Source organism: Pseudonaja textilis, chromosome 12, assembly GCF_049901715.1.
Source record: "Pseudonaja textilis isolate UNSWEBS1 chromosome 12, rPseTex1.2, whole genome shotgun sequence".
In the NCBI taxonomy this organism is placed as follows: Eukaryota; Metazoa; Chordata; class Lepidosauria; order Squamata; family Elapidae; genus Pseudonaja; species Pseudonaja textilis.
Genome location: NC_142001.1, coordinates 5,839,560 through 5,852,616, shown reverse-complemented (window position 1 = coordinate 5,852,616; position 13,057 = coordinate 5,839,560). Strand labels below are relative to the sequence as shown.

The 13,057-nt window shown below is 39.1% G+C and overlaps 1 long non-coding RNA gene across 1 annotated transcript; it reads right to left on the bottom strand.

Moving 5' to 3' along the window:
* Positions 1–2,834: 2,834 nt before the first annotated feature.
* Positions 2,835–12,820, bottom strand: LOC148124770 (uncharacterized). The gene is made up of 2 exons (XR_015745047.1): positions 12,699–12,820; positions 2,835–7,242 (listed from the first exon to the last, which is right to left on the bottom strand). It is a non-coding gene; the product is annotated as an uncharacterized LOC148124770 (long non-coding RNA).
* Between the last annotated feature and the right edge of the window lie 237 nt (positions 12,821–13,057).

Here is a 13,057-nt window from a genome sequence, read left to right as displayed (position 1 = left end):
GATTTGATGAGGTGAAAGCAGGTAGCAACCACTTGATAAACACAATGGACAGGGATGACCGTGGGGGTTTTGTATGTAGGTGTGTTAAAGGGGTGAAGTTGAGGCTTCAGCTGCACCAATCAAAGCCTGGCCCTTTATTAGAGGGGCTGTGATCAAAGCTACACTCTGCTGGATATCCATAAAAAGGAGAGTCAGGGTTTTGACTGCAGCTGGAGCCACGCTTTGGGCTTTTTAAAGCTGCCGCTCCCCATGGATGTCCCAGTCTTCCAAATCAATCAGGCCTAGGCTCTTGGGTGTCGGTGGCTTGGCAACCATGGGAAGGGGCTTGTGTGGTAGTGCTGATGTCCTTCTTTCTCCTTTGGCAAGTTCACTGCCCTCCTGCCAATCCTTTGGGAGAAGGACAACAAGGTCTCTACACTTAATGGGTCTCTAGTCAGCTGTGCTCTTGTTCCCCTTGGCACAGACCTCCGTGACAACCAAGAAGGTTGCAAGAAGAGGTTTGGAAAAGTTGAACTAGAGCTTGGTTCCTAAAGGACACAGGATTCCCTGGTCTGAATCCTAAGTGTGAAGTGTCTGTGGACAATTCTCTCTTCCAAGCCAGCCGGGGCTGAAGGCTTCTGTGGACTTTCTTTTCAGGGAAGGTGGGCGAGGCCAAAGCAAAGGCTTCATGTGATCCCATTTCATCCACTTTCAATATTCATATCATGAGAATTTAAATACAAAAAGAACATGGAAAAGAACACTGGAAGTTAAAGGCCTTTCATTTGCCCCCTCCACTTTTTATTTTATTTTATTTTATTTGGTTTGTCAAGTGCTTACAAGATAATAGGTAAAAGTAAAAACATAGTTATGAATACATGGATACATATAAGAAAAATAAAAGAAACAATAGGACAGGGACGGTAAGCACGTTGGTGTGCTTATGCACGCCACCTACAGGCCTCTTAGGAAAGGGGTGAGGTCAATAGTAGACAGTCTATGGTTAAAGTTTTTGGGGTTTGGGGAAGAAACCACAGAGTCAGGTAGAGTATTCTAGACATTAACCATTTTGTTGCTGAAGTAGTATTTCCTGCAATCAAGTTTGGTGCGATTAACCTTGAGTTTGTATCTATTGTTTGCTCTTGTATTGTTATGGTTGAAGCTGAAGTATTCGTTGACAGGTAGGACATTGCAATGCATGATTTTATGTATAATACTTAGATTGGACCAAAGGCGGCGTAGTTCTAGGTTTTCTAGGTCTAGAATTTCGAGTCTGGTGGCATGAGGTATTCTGCAACTAGTAGAGGAGTGGAGAACTCTTCTTGTGAAATATTTCTGGACTTTCTCAACTGTGTTAATATCAGATACGTAATGTGGGTTCCAGACTGATGTGCTGTAGTTGAGGTAGTAGTTGTGGAAGTGGTTGTTGGTTTGGGATTTGATTTTGAGCTGATAGGTAGTCGTTTATCAGTGCTGTATTTTTTTTTCCAAGAGAAATTAGGCTTTCTTGTATAATTGTTTCAAAGAATGTTACTAAACGTTTTTCTATTGAGTGCTGAGTGATTCTATGCTATCAGCTCTGTCAGGCAGGGTACTTGGTTTGTTTAGCTTAGGAAAACATGATGGACATGGACAAGGGAATGTATCTGATGCTTTTAGGAGATCAGCTAGGTCTTTGTTTCAGTTTAAGCAGGCAAGGTGGGCTTGATTGTCACACAGATAGCATTTGATGTTATTTTCACTTTCATTGATGGTTTTAAGACATCTGAAGCATGTACAGTAGTCTGGGAGGTCATTGATAGAGATATTATTTTTTGTTGTTGTTTGGTAGTGGAGGATTTGGAGTTTCTGGAGTTTCTGGCTGGCATGGTCAATGACAATAGTACACTAAACAATTGCTATAGCTAATTAATGTGATAGGTAGACAGTTACTTAATGAATGTTAGTAATTAATAAGTGTTAATTGATAAGTTAGAGAACAAATTAAAAGCAAGGTTATTTATTACTAAAAATCAATCAATCAACTTATTACTAAGAATCAATCAATCAATAGACTAGATAATCAATGATACACTATTAAATCTATCAGTTCAATGAATCAGTAAATTAGTGGTGATTTAATAATTTATTATTATACTATCATATTATAAATCAATTATTATAGACGAAGCATTAACTATAAATATTTGGTCTTGAGGTACTGAAATAGTGGAGGTAGTATAGTATTGGAGGTTTGTGACATAAAGTTCCTTTGTTTTTCCTTAGAGCCATGCTTTTTGGTTTTTCTTTTCTTTTGTTTTTGTTTTAAAGAGGAAGCGTTGCTGTTTGATAGATTTGAATGGAGAAGATTTGAATGAGCTCACCAATCATCTATTTTGGAGTTTGGAAAGGATGAAATTTGGGCGGGGGTTTAGTGGAAGTTGTCCAATCAGCTGAGTGGGAATTTAAATTCAAGCTGACTAATCTTCCCTTTAGCAACCTCCATCTGAAGGAACGTAAGAAACATACTGAAGACACATACAATCCCAACGCTTAGGCCAGCCCCTCATTGGCTCCATCAGACTTCTTCAGGATAAGGGAAGACCCCATACCCCCTCACGGTTTTCCTTCCTGGACTTAGCACATCCTCTTTGGGGCAATCACAATCACAACCTAGGCAGGAACTTCAATCTGCATATAGAAACATCATAGTCCACTTGTCATAGCAATAGTTGTATAACTCTAATGTCGCAGCTTACCTTCAACCATTGTTCATGGTTGAGTGAATAAATCCTACCTCCAGCAAATGCTCATTCATGTTTATTCTGTATTATATGTTTATTCGTGACCAAGCTCAGAAAACCGGACCAAATACATTCTTGTTTAATAGTTTAGTTTATTGATTAGCTGATAGGCCATATCAATATACAGAAGTCCAAGTACAAATTATTAATAAAATGCTATAAAAACCATTTAAAATGAAATTGGAGTTAATTTGATATAAAGATAAATAAAATAAGATAAAATTATATTTCAATATCACCCCTACAATCTACCCCAATCAGCCCCACATATACCAATCTTAGCTGAACCATTTCATTCAAGTACTATGCCATATCAAACGTTGTTTTCAAATTCTGGCCACACATAACTTATATCGTTTTAATGTGGGGTCCCCAATCATTTAATGTATGAACCAAGCCACCTGTCTCTCACCCTCTTATACAAGCAACAGTCCAATAGGAGGTGAGCCAAGTCTTCTACTTCCGCCACTCAGCAAATTCAAATGCATTCAATATATGGTGTAGAATGGTATCTCCTATATCTGATCATTGGACCAAGCTCTAAAGTGTTTTGGCAGTTGTAACTTTAAACAGCTGTCTATTTGAAAGGTTTTATATTTATGTTATATTTCAAGTTATCAGCCTTACTAAGTCCCAAAGGTGCTTTTTCAAGAGGCAACTGGACTTTCTTGGTTTTCTTTGACGATGTTTTGCTTCTCATCCAAGAAGTTTCTTCCGTTCTGACTGGAAGGTGGGGAATGGAAGGATTTATACTCCTTGCAGACAGCTGGTCATTTGCGCTTCTTTGGAGTATTGTTGAGGACACTTGGAGGTTTGTCTGTGTCCTCAGGGTCTTTAAAAGGATGCAAATGCAGCCCCAGCATCCAGTCAGAGCGGAAGAAGCTTCTTGGGTGAGAAGCGAGATATCTTCAAAGAAAAACGAGAAAGTCCAGTTGCCTCCTGAAAAAGGCACCTTTGGGACAAACATCCCCTGGATGACTGAGAATCTTCATTGACATTCAGCCTTACTTAGAGTAGCTATATCATTTGGTGCTTCTATGTCCATGATTCTTTGAACAACTCTTTTTTTAAAACTTGTTCTCCTGTTACACAAGAGACAGGAAGGCCACAGCTTCTTACAAAGTTTGTCAGTTTCGTTGGGCCTTGGGTAACTGTGATTCTTTCATTTAAGCAGTAAATTCAAATGAGCTTTTGTGCTAAGTATACTCCATTGATGATGGCAAACCCAAGATCCAGTCTTGGAAAAAGTTATACAAAGGTGTTGTTCAGTTGGTTCCCCATCTAACTGCCATCTATGCCTCTGATGATGGTTTTCAAACACCATAATTTTTATTTAGATTTAGCAATGGTTAATACTTATTGTTCTGCTTATTATTACTCCTTGGATGGGTATAAATCAGACAGAGCAACTCCACAAAGCATCCATACAAATTCTTTTTATTGGTTCATCAGGAATTCTTACCAACTCACAGTTATGATGAGGTTCTTCTTAATGTCCAGTCCTTTGCATGTCTGCATTATGGTGTAGAAATATAATAAACTCTCATCCCCATGATGATTGAAGCAGCTGCATGGTAATGGATTCAGGCAAGAGGGAGGGAGCCTCCCCCAACCCAACAAGGGTCAATTTGGTGACCAATCAGGATTACAGATGTGACCACAAGACATGGACTGCATTTCCCAGGATACCTTAACTATATTTACCATGATGCATTCCCTTAAGGGGACAGCTCTCAATTCCTAATTAACTATCCTATTAACTCTAAACTGTCTGGACAGCGCACTTATCCTGGAGGTAGGAGCTGAAGCTGCTTAATAGCCTACTCAATCCTACTTGTGAATATGATAATAGGATCATATTATCAGCATAGAGCGAGATGTTACAATATGTATTTAGGATCATTGGCATATGTACCATGGGATCCTTCATTAACCCTGGCAGGTCATTGATGTATAAGTTAAATAATAATGGATCTAAGAAACACCCTTTTCTTCCCCCTTTATTTGTGTGAATCCTGTTAGTGAGAACACCATTAACCCGATACCACACTTTCAAACAGGTACTTGAGTAAAGAGCTTTCATCAAAGCTGCCAGTCTTGGTTCTATTCTATCCTTCTTTCAAAAGGATTTGCTGGGTTTCTGTATAAATGTGTTGTTTCTTTAGGTACAGTCTTATTTTCATAGCTCCGTAATTCAAAGGTTGGCATGTTTGGTAAATAAGTATTTACCCAACTGGGCACCTTTGTATGTTCGTCCTCTGTCTTTGTGTTAAATAGAGGAATCTTGGTGGGTGCAAAGGCTGCACTTGCAAAACAACAGCAACAAAAACAGCATAATTATCCTTCCCAATGGAGGGACATATAGTAACACAAATCAATCTAACCTTTGCTATTCACTTTTTGTAAGAATTGTGCTCATTTTTCTACTGTTAGGAATTGTTCATTAGGAATTAATTCTGTAACCCTCACTTGTCAAGAATTGCAACCTTTGCTACTAGTCTATCTTGTTTGCTATCTTGCTTCTGTTGTTTGCTTCAAAGCTAAGCACATCCTTGGAGACAGAACAAAACAGTTACACAGGAACTTCCTGCCCAATAGATAAATGGAGCCAGAGCAGGGGGCAGTCTAGGAGCACGGATACCCAAGGCTACAAGGAATGCTCTGTAAGAGAATAAAAAGCGTGGACAGAGCACGGACAAAGAATGCTCTGTGGATAAAGGGAGCACGGGCAAGACATTGCCCACGTTGGGTAACAAACTTTTGTCTCTGATTGGCTGAATGGGGGTGTAAGATGTGGCCACACTCACCTAGGTGTGGCTTTTTCAGGGCATGAATGTTGCCTTATATGCCATGGAATAAGTTCACCCAGCCTTTCCTTTGTACAAATAAAAGCTGTTTATTTTCCAAGACTCTTCTTAAGCCTCATTTTGGCATCTTGATGACTTAAGTGCATTTTGTGGATCTTACATTTCCTTCCTTCAAACGGTTTTCAGTAGTCATCCAGCTGAGCCGGCCTTTGTTAATCACAATTATTTTAATTTTAATCCATTTTCAGATAACATGGACAAAATCGATAATTAAAGATCGACTGCTGAAATATGTGTAAACACAGAGGCTGACAAGAACCTCAACTTAATATTTATGCCCTGCTAGCAGTGACTCATGGAGGGTTACCACATCCAGGGTGCAAAAGTAGCTGCAGAGCAGAATGCTTTGTGGGCTCAACACATCTCTTCGCTATTCATTAAAGCTGCCTGATTAGTTACAGACACAAACACAAACACTTCTTGAAACGTGTCTGCACAGATTAAACTGAAATAATTCTTTATCCAAAGTCTGTAATCTGACCCATGAGCCTGAAAAGAGATGCAGAAGCTCCTTTAACGGTTTTATTAACTTTGCGTTAACATAAGCAGATTCCTTAAAGTGGCAGTATCCTTTTTTCAGGGCCAAGGAGATGGCTGAGAAAAGGCTGTGTAGAGCTGTAATTGCAGGAATGTTCCAATCTTGGATGGCAAACCTCAGATAAAGAATGTTTCCAGGCAAATACAACTCAGGCAAACAAAGTCACTAATCTAAAGAGGATTAGAGAGAGGAAGTAAACATATGTTAGACTTTAACTAGAGATAATTAATTGTATGGATTACCGTGCTGAACAATAACGAAAGTTAAGCAGTAACCAGTTAACCAGTGGTGGAGGATGATTAAAAATGTGTATAAATGCAAGACTAGACTCCAATAAAGATCATCATGATTCAGTTGTTCATGATCAAACAACTCGACTGCCTCGTCATTACAACAAGGCTGTTCTAATAAACAACAGAAGGATGCTGCCTTTGCACAGAGGCCAAAGTAATTGTTTTTAGAACATTCACTGTGATGGACAGAAGGATTAAACCTGAGGAAGAGGAGAAAGAACCTCTACCAATGAGATAAAATAGTAAGATAAAAGTCAGGACCAGAACTGTAAATTGAGAAAGCCCTTTGGACAACACCTCCCTGGTTCTCCTAGAGAGAGAGGGAGGGAGGGAGGGAGGTAGGGCCAAGCTTCTTCAGACTTGCAAGATTTTGTCATTGTAGCCCTATAATAAAAGCAATGTTAGTCTGCATGATTGGTTTCCAGTCTGGTCTACCCTGAAGGGCTGACACCACCAAACACATACATACAGGATATATATTGATCTATCCTTGGAGTTGATGCCATCTCTAAAGATGCTGAATGGCGAGAACCGGTACTTAACCCTTGGAAAAAATACAAAACTTTGCCGTTTGCTTTTTGCACCCTCTGATATCCCCACAATCTGTGTTCGGGAGACCCTGGAAGATCCGCTGTTCCGTCGCTGGACAAATGCCGCACTTTGTATATTTGACAAACTGACACTGCCACACTGAGTGTCGAACTCAGCTTGTCAAATACACACAGGGCAACACTGAAGGCTCCTGCAGAAGGCGACTGGCTGCCTCTTCATCAGCAGGAGATCTGAAAATATGAAAGAACGAAAGTTAGCAACTCCAGGAAAGAAGATTTTCACAGGAAGGATTCCACTCTTACCTCTTTCTAAATATAATGAAGGGTTTTGTTTTTTTCCCTTCTAGACATTTTAATGTGTCTGTGTATCATTAAATATATAGAGGCCACACAGGACCAGCCAATGGAATTGGCCCCTGTGCAGCTCAGCCAAGGCAGCTGCGAACCAAGCAAGGCAAAGACTGGCAGCCACAGAGAAAATGGCAAAAGAAGGGCCAGATCTGCCCTCTGTGTCTGGGCCCAAGATGCAGTGGTGGTCTCCTTCCACAAGGGTCACCCTCTTTGCTCCCTCCCTTGACAAGCTTAGACAAATCATCATCAATCAGTCTGGAAAGGACACAAACACAATTTTAGCATGCTTGCAACAGTTCTCTTCTACTTCGCCTGGCGAATTGGAAAAAAAAAAATGTTCCAAATTAGCTTCATAAGCTACAACACTTCATTTTTGAAAGGATGAAACCAACATTTAGTGCGCGGGTTGTAACTGTACCAACAGCTTCTCCCCGGCCTCTCCCTCTCACGCACGCTTGGCCTGAGAGAAGTGTCACACAGCAGCCTGCTGAGTCATGCATTCTTGGCTGGGTTTGCCCAACCTGGATAGTTATTGGCTGGATGGTCCCCACAAGGGACCATTGTGTCTCAGCAGCCAAAACTGACCGCTTGCCGTCCTCTAGTGGTTGCATGTTAACGGTCCAGGTAGGATAGTTTTCAATAAGCCAAAGTGCACTTTGGTTGGCATGTGAGGTGAAGGCAGACAGGGACTAAATTTTGTTTTGGATAACTGGATAACTCACCTGTGGTTTACTTTGCTTAGTTTATTGGACTGACCCAAATAAAGAATGCTTAGTGAAGCTGTGCTATGCTTTTTATTCATTTAAATAAATTTAAATAAAGAGCAATAAAATGGAAGAAAAAATCAGGTACAGCTCCCCCCACCCCCACCCATACCCTGCTAACACAATATTCACCGAACACCTGGGCTGGGTCAGTACAACAGCTCGACTAAAGGAAGTTGACCATTCTGTAGCCAAATGGGACATGTAGTCCACACCAGGCACAGTTTCCAAGGACTGGGGTGCCCCAAAGTGTGGCCTCCATCCTGACTTTTCCACCATACCCTGCAGATACCTGCATGGAAGGCTTATTTCTCTCTCCCCCACCACTCTTATTTTTTTCCTTAATGTGAGAGATAACTAGGTTGGAGATGGTTCAGATTTAGACAGAGGTGGCATTCAGCCGGTTCTGACCGGTTCTGGAGAACCGGTAGTGGAAATTTTGAGTAGTTCGGAGAACCGGCAAATGCAACCTCTGACTGGCCCCACCCGCATCTATTCTCCGCCTCCCGAGTCCCAGCTGATTGGCTGGTTGCCCCGCATAGGAGAACGGAGCTGGAAAGCAGGTTAGTGGGGTGGGTGAGGAATGGGGATTTTGCAGTATCCGCCCACCAAGCCACGCTCACAGAACTGGTAGTAAAAAATTTTGAATCCCACCATTGGATGACATAAACATTTTCTCCAGATTATTTAGGAGAAGGTTAAAAAGACCACAGCACAATCCTTTTATTCCTATCTATTTTTAGAGCATGTAATTAACAAGGAACAATTTATCAAGTCTCTGAAACTTGATTAATTAAGTTGATTAAGATTAATGGTTTACAATCACATTTCCCCCATTTTTTCCAATTAATGGCCTGATACCCCTCTCCAAGTTGGAGAAGCATCCTAGCCCAAAATGTGCTTAAATGGCTCGTGGATTTCATGAGTCATGTCTGAACTGAAGGTCTCAAGAGGTTTTGGGGCTTAAGGTTATTATATATCTGTTCTTTAGTGATGCTGATATTTAAGATAAAGAAACATGACCATGGAAACTTGAAATAGGATTTAACAGATGTGGAACCTGGTTTAAATTAACTACTGGATAACCGGACTGGATTTAAATACTGAAGAAAGAGATAGAAGAAAAATTAAAATTAAAAGAGGTGCACAAAAATGGCAGAATACTGCCTGGAAATAAAATCAGACTTAAGAAGTATAAGGAAAATGAAATGGAGAAAAGTGGAATTGTGCAGTATTGCTTTACAAATGCTAGAAATGGCGTCGTTGGAGAACAAAGACAGACAAGGAGAACCAGAAGGGGAGGAGTTGATTAAAGAAGAGGCCAGCCTCAATGAACAAATCACATGACGATCATTGAAAAAGGGAAAACGCATGGAAATTAAAACTTGGAGGTCTGAAGGGACAATTAAAGAAGTAATTGTTTCGAAAGTCAAACAAAGAAAAAGGAAACAGCAGAAAAGGGAATTACAGGAGAAAGTTCAAAAGAGAGAGGGGGATAAAAAATGGAGTCAGAAATGGAGGGGAAAAATAAAAAAATAAAGGAAAAGAGGAATAAGGGAAAGGACCAGAAAAGAAGGGGATATAGAAAGCCAGAAAAAAATGAAAAGAAGCTACATGGCTAGAAGACCTAGAGATAATGGGTAAACTGAGAATAAGAAAGGGGACTCTACAAGGCAATAATACATAAAGAGGTATAAGAATATAGATTGTAAAAATGGAATGATTGGAACTGATGTTTTCTTTTCTATTTGATTATTTTCTAAGAATTATTGTTAAATTAACTGAAATACGTGTAAAGATGGGACTATTATAAGAATGTCAATTACATTAAATGAAATTTAAAATATAGTTAAAATGAACTATGAGAATTGTACTAAAAAGACAAATATCAGTTTCTTCAATTAGCTGAAAAGATTAATGTATTAGAAAAAATAAATGTTTTAGAATAAAGAAAAGAATATCATGTGGAATCTAACCTAAAATGTATATGTGATATCTAGTATTTAGATGATAACTAAAATAATTATGTTATGGTAATTTTTAATCTGAGTTAAAGGGGAGTAAATTGAATGATGTATAAGACAAAAAGGTGGTGCACTCAAACAGATAATTAAGGGGGAAATGTTTGCAATTATTAACACTAGGATGGAATTTATTGAATAATGAAATAAGAATATGTGATGAAATTGCAAATATGACAGATAAAAGTATAAAAATACAATGAATACAGATTAAGAAATAAGAATTTTAAGATATTATACAAAGAAGATAAGAGTATAATTAAAGAAAAACAGAATAAGTTAAGATATGAACTAAAATGGATAAAATAAATGTGAAAAACATAAGAATATTTTTGAAAATTTATAGAAAATAGAAAATGTAATGATACGATAAGAAACTGAATATGTAAGATAGATATGTATGGTCATGTTTGTATGGAAATGTAAAAACCTGGAATCACACTGTTCACCAAAAGAGATGTTTGTAAAAGATAAAAATAAAAATCTTTTTGGAAAAAAAACGAGAAACATGATGCCAAGTTACCAGTTTATTATAATAAAGGAGTCAAGCTCCATCGCAATTTTAGGCATATCTATTGATTTCAATTGTTAATCTTAATTTTAAATCAAAGTCCAATTTAATGTTGCCAGAAATAACTGAGTCCTGTCACCAAACAAGGTCAAAAAACATGTCGTAAATACATTGTAAAAATGAAAGAAACATTCCTAAGATTGTAAAAAGGAAATGAAAAACGGTTCTCAAAAACTGCAAAATATTTCTGATGGCTCCTTCAATGCGTCACATTGCCACAATAAATTTCCAATCAATTGAACAGTATGAAGCATTCCATCTGAACAATCCTGAATATTGATATATAACATAGCCAGGGAAGGTATATTGCAGACCCCTGTCAGTTAAAGAACTCTGCTGTTGTGTGTCCCCCTCCAGTGGAATATCCCCCCGAGATGAGGCAGACCCATGCCCACCTAGCCTTCCTCAAAAGAGGCAAAGCATTGCTCTGCAGCCTTTGATGGAGAGTGCAGAGGAGCGGGCAGTCGACGGGCCAGTCGGTGCCCTGAGAGACCGTCCTTCTTCATCTTTGGAGTTCTCCTTTTTATAGGGCTTCTTCATTAGCCTGACCTCCTTTTAAAATTCTAATTTTTATATACCGTTGTTACATTTTACCGTTTTAGTGTTCGCTGCCCAGAGTTCCTCTCTGAAGCAGGTGGGCGGTTCAAAAAGGTGAAATCTAAACAAACAAACCAAAGTGGAGACCAAGGACAAATGTTCAATAAACATTCTAAAATGAAGATATTTGCTAGTTATCACAGCTGGGTGCAAAGGCCCATCTGAACACAAGGTGGCAGGAAAGAGCTTGACTTTTGGCTGGCCTCAGTTGATCATTCCTATTTTTTTCACTATGGATCAGGTAGCGATAGGAACCCATTTTTAAAAAAGGATTCCTGCCTTTCTGCTTTTAACAATAAGAGTATTTAGCAAATACGGGGGTAAAACATTTGCTATTAACTCTTCTTACATAAAGCACAGTTAAAAATTCTGTAAGCAAACATTTCCTAAAATTTGGGAAATGAAATATCCAGCTCTAATGCAGAAGACTGAATATAGATATGATTAAAGAAGGGAGAGGAACTGTTTCAATGTTAAATGAAAAACCAGTATTCATAGTATGGCATTTTTATGTTTGTTATTTTGCCACCTGATTGGTGTGCAGGAAAATTAAATAATGATGCTTAATCTCTCTATGTTCTTTCTTAAGGCACAAATTCAACCAGAACAAAATGAATAAATGAATTCTTTAATGGCCAAGTGTGGTTAGACATACAAGGAATTTGTCTTGGTGCGTATGGTCTCAGTGTACATAAAAAGAAAAGATACATTCATCAAGAATCATAAGGTACCACACTTAATGATAATCATAGGGTACAAATAAGCAATAAAAAACCTTTAAATGAATGGTTAAATGAATGAACTTTATGGTTCTAATGTCTTATGTAAAGACACATGCATGTAGTGCTGTTACCCATAGTGTATTTGAAATGGTCCAGAGAATTATTTATTCATTAATCTTACTGTCTAACACAACTTTTGGGAAGGACACAAAGCCATGGAGTTGGAAGACTGCGGGCCAATTCGCCTCCCTTCCAGCCCTTGGTTTTTATTCCTAGACCACTTAAGTTTCAAAGAGAACAAATTTTGAACAGTGATGGAAATTGGAAATTCTCTGGGTGCATTTTGAGGGGAGGGGTACCAACAGATTTTGAAAACGCCCGTCTGCAAATCCAGTGGACAGAGTTTGAAAGTGGACAGAGACTCCACAGTGCTGTGACTCCATCCCTCCTTTCAAACTATCACCTCCTCCTTGACACTGCTCACCTCCATCTTTAAGGAGGGGAAAGTTACGCAGAAGTAAATTCTACTCACTCCTAAAAGTGGAAAGGATCCATCCCATTTGTTACTAAACAAGTTTGGCAGTTTTTGTAACTGAACTCCCTGGAAAACAATGGCTAATTGGCCATTTCCCCAAAGCCGGAATTCAACCCATCTTCTTACCAGGCCAGAGGAGAAGATCCAGGCACCCCCTAGAAGAACCAGAGAAGCATACTTTACCCTCCTCTCTTTGAAGTCCTCACTTGGGTACTCCTGCCATTTGAAGCCGAAGAGGAAGAGTAGCGATGTCCACAAAGACAAGAGGTTGTTATGCAAGGGACCTCTCCTTAAGAGGAAGCTAAAATGGGGAAGATAATGTTGAGGTCAGATGATGACAGGAAATCGCTGAATGTTTGACAAGTCAAAATTGAGTAACGTTTTGCAGTCCTTGGTTCTCGCCTACCACATCGCCTATTCCTGCACCTAATTTGGTTGTTCTTCTGTGCCCAATCCAGATAATTTTTCTTGGAATAGAATAGAAT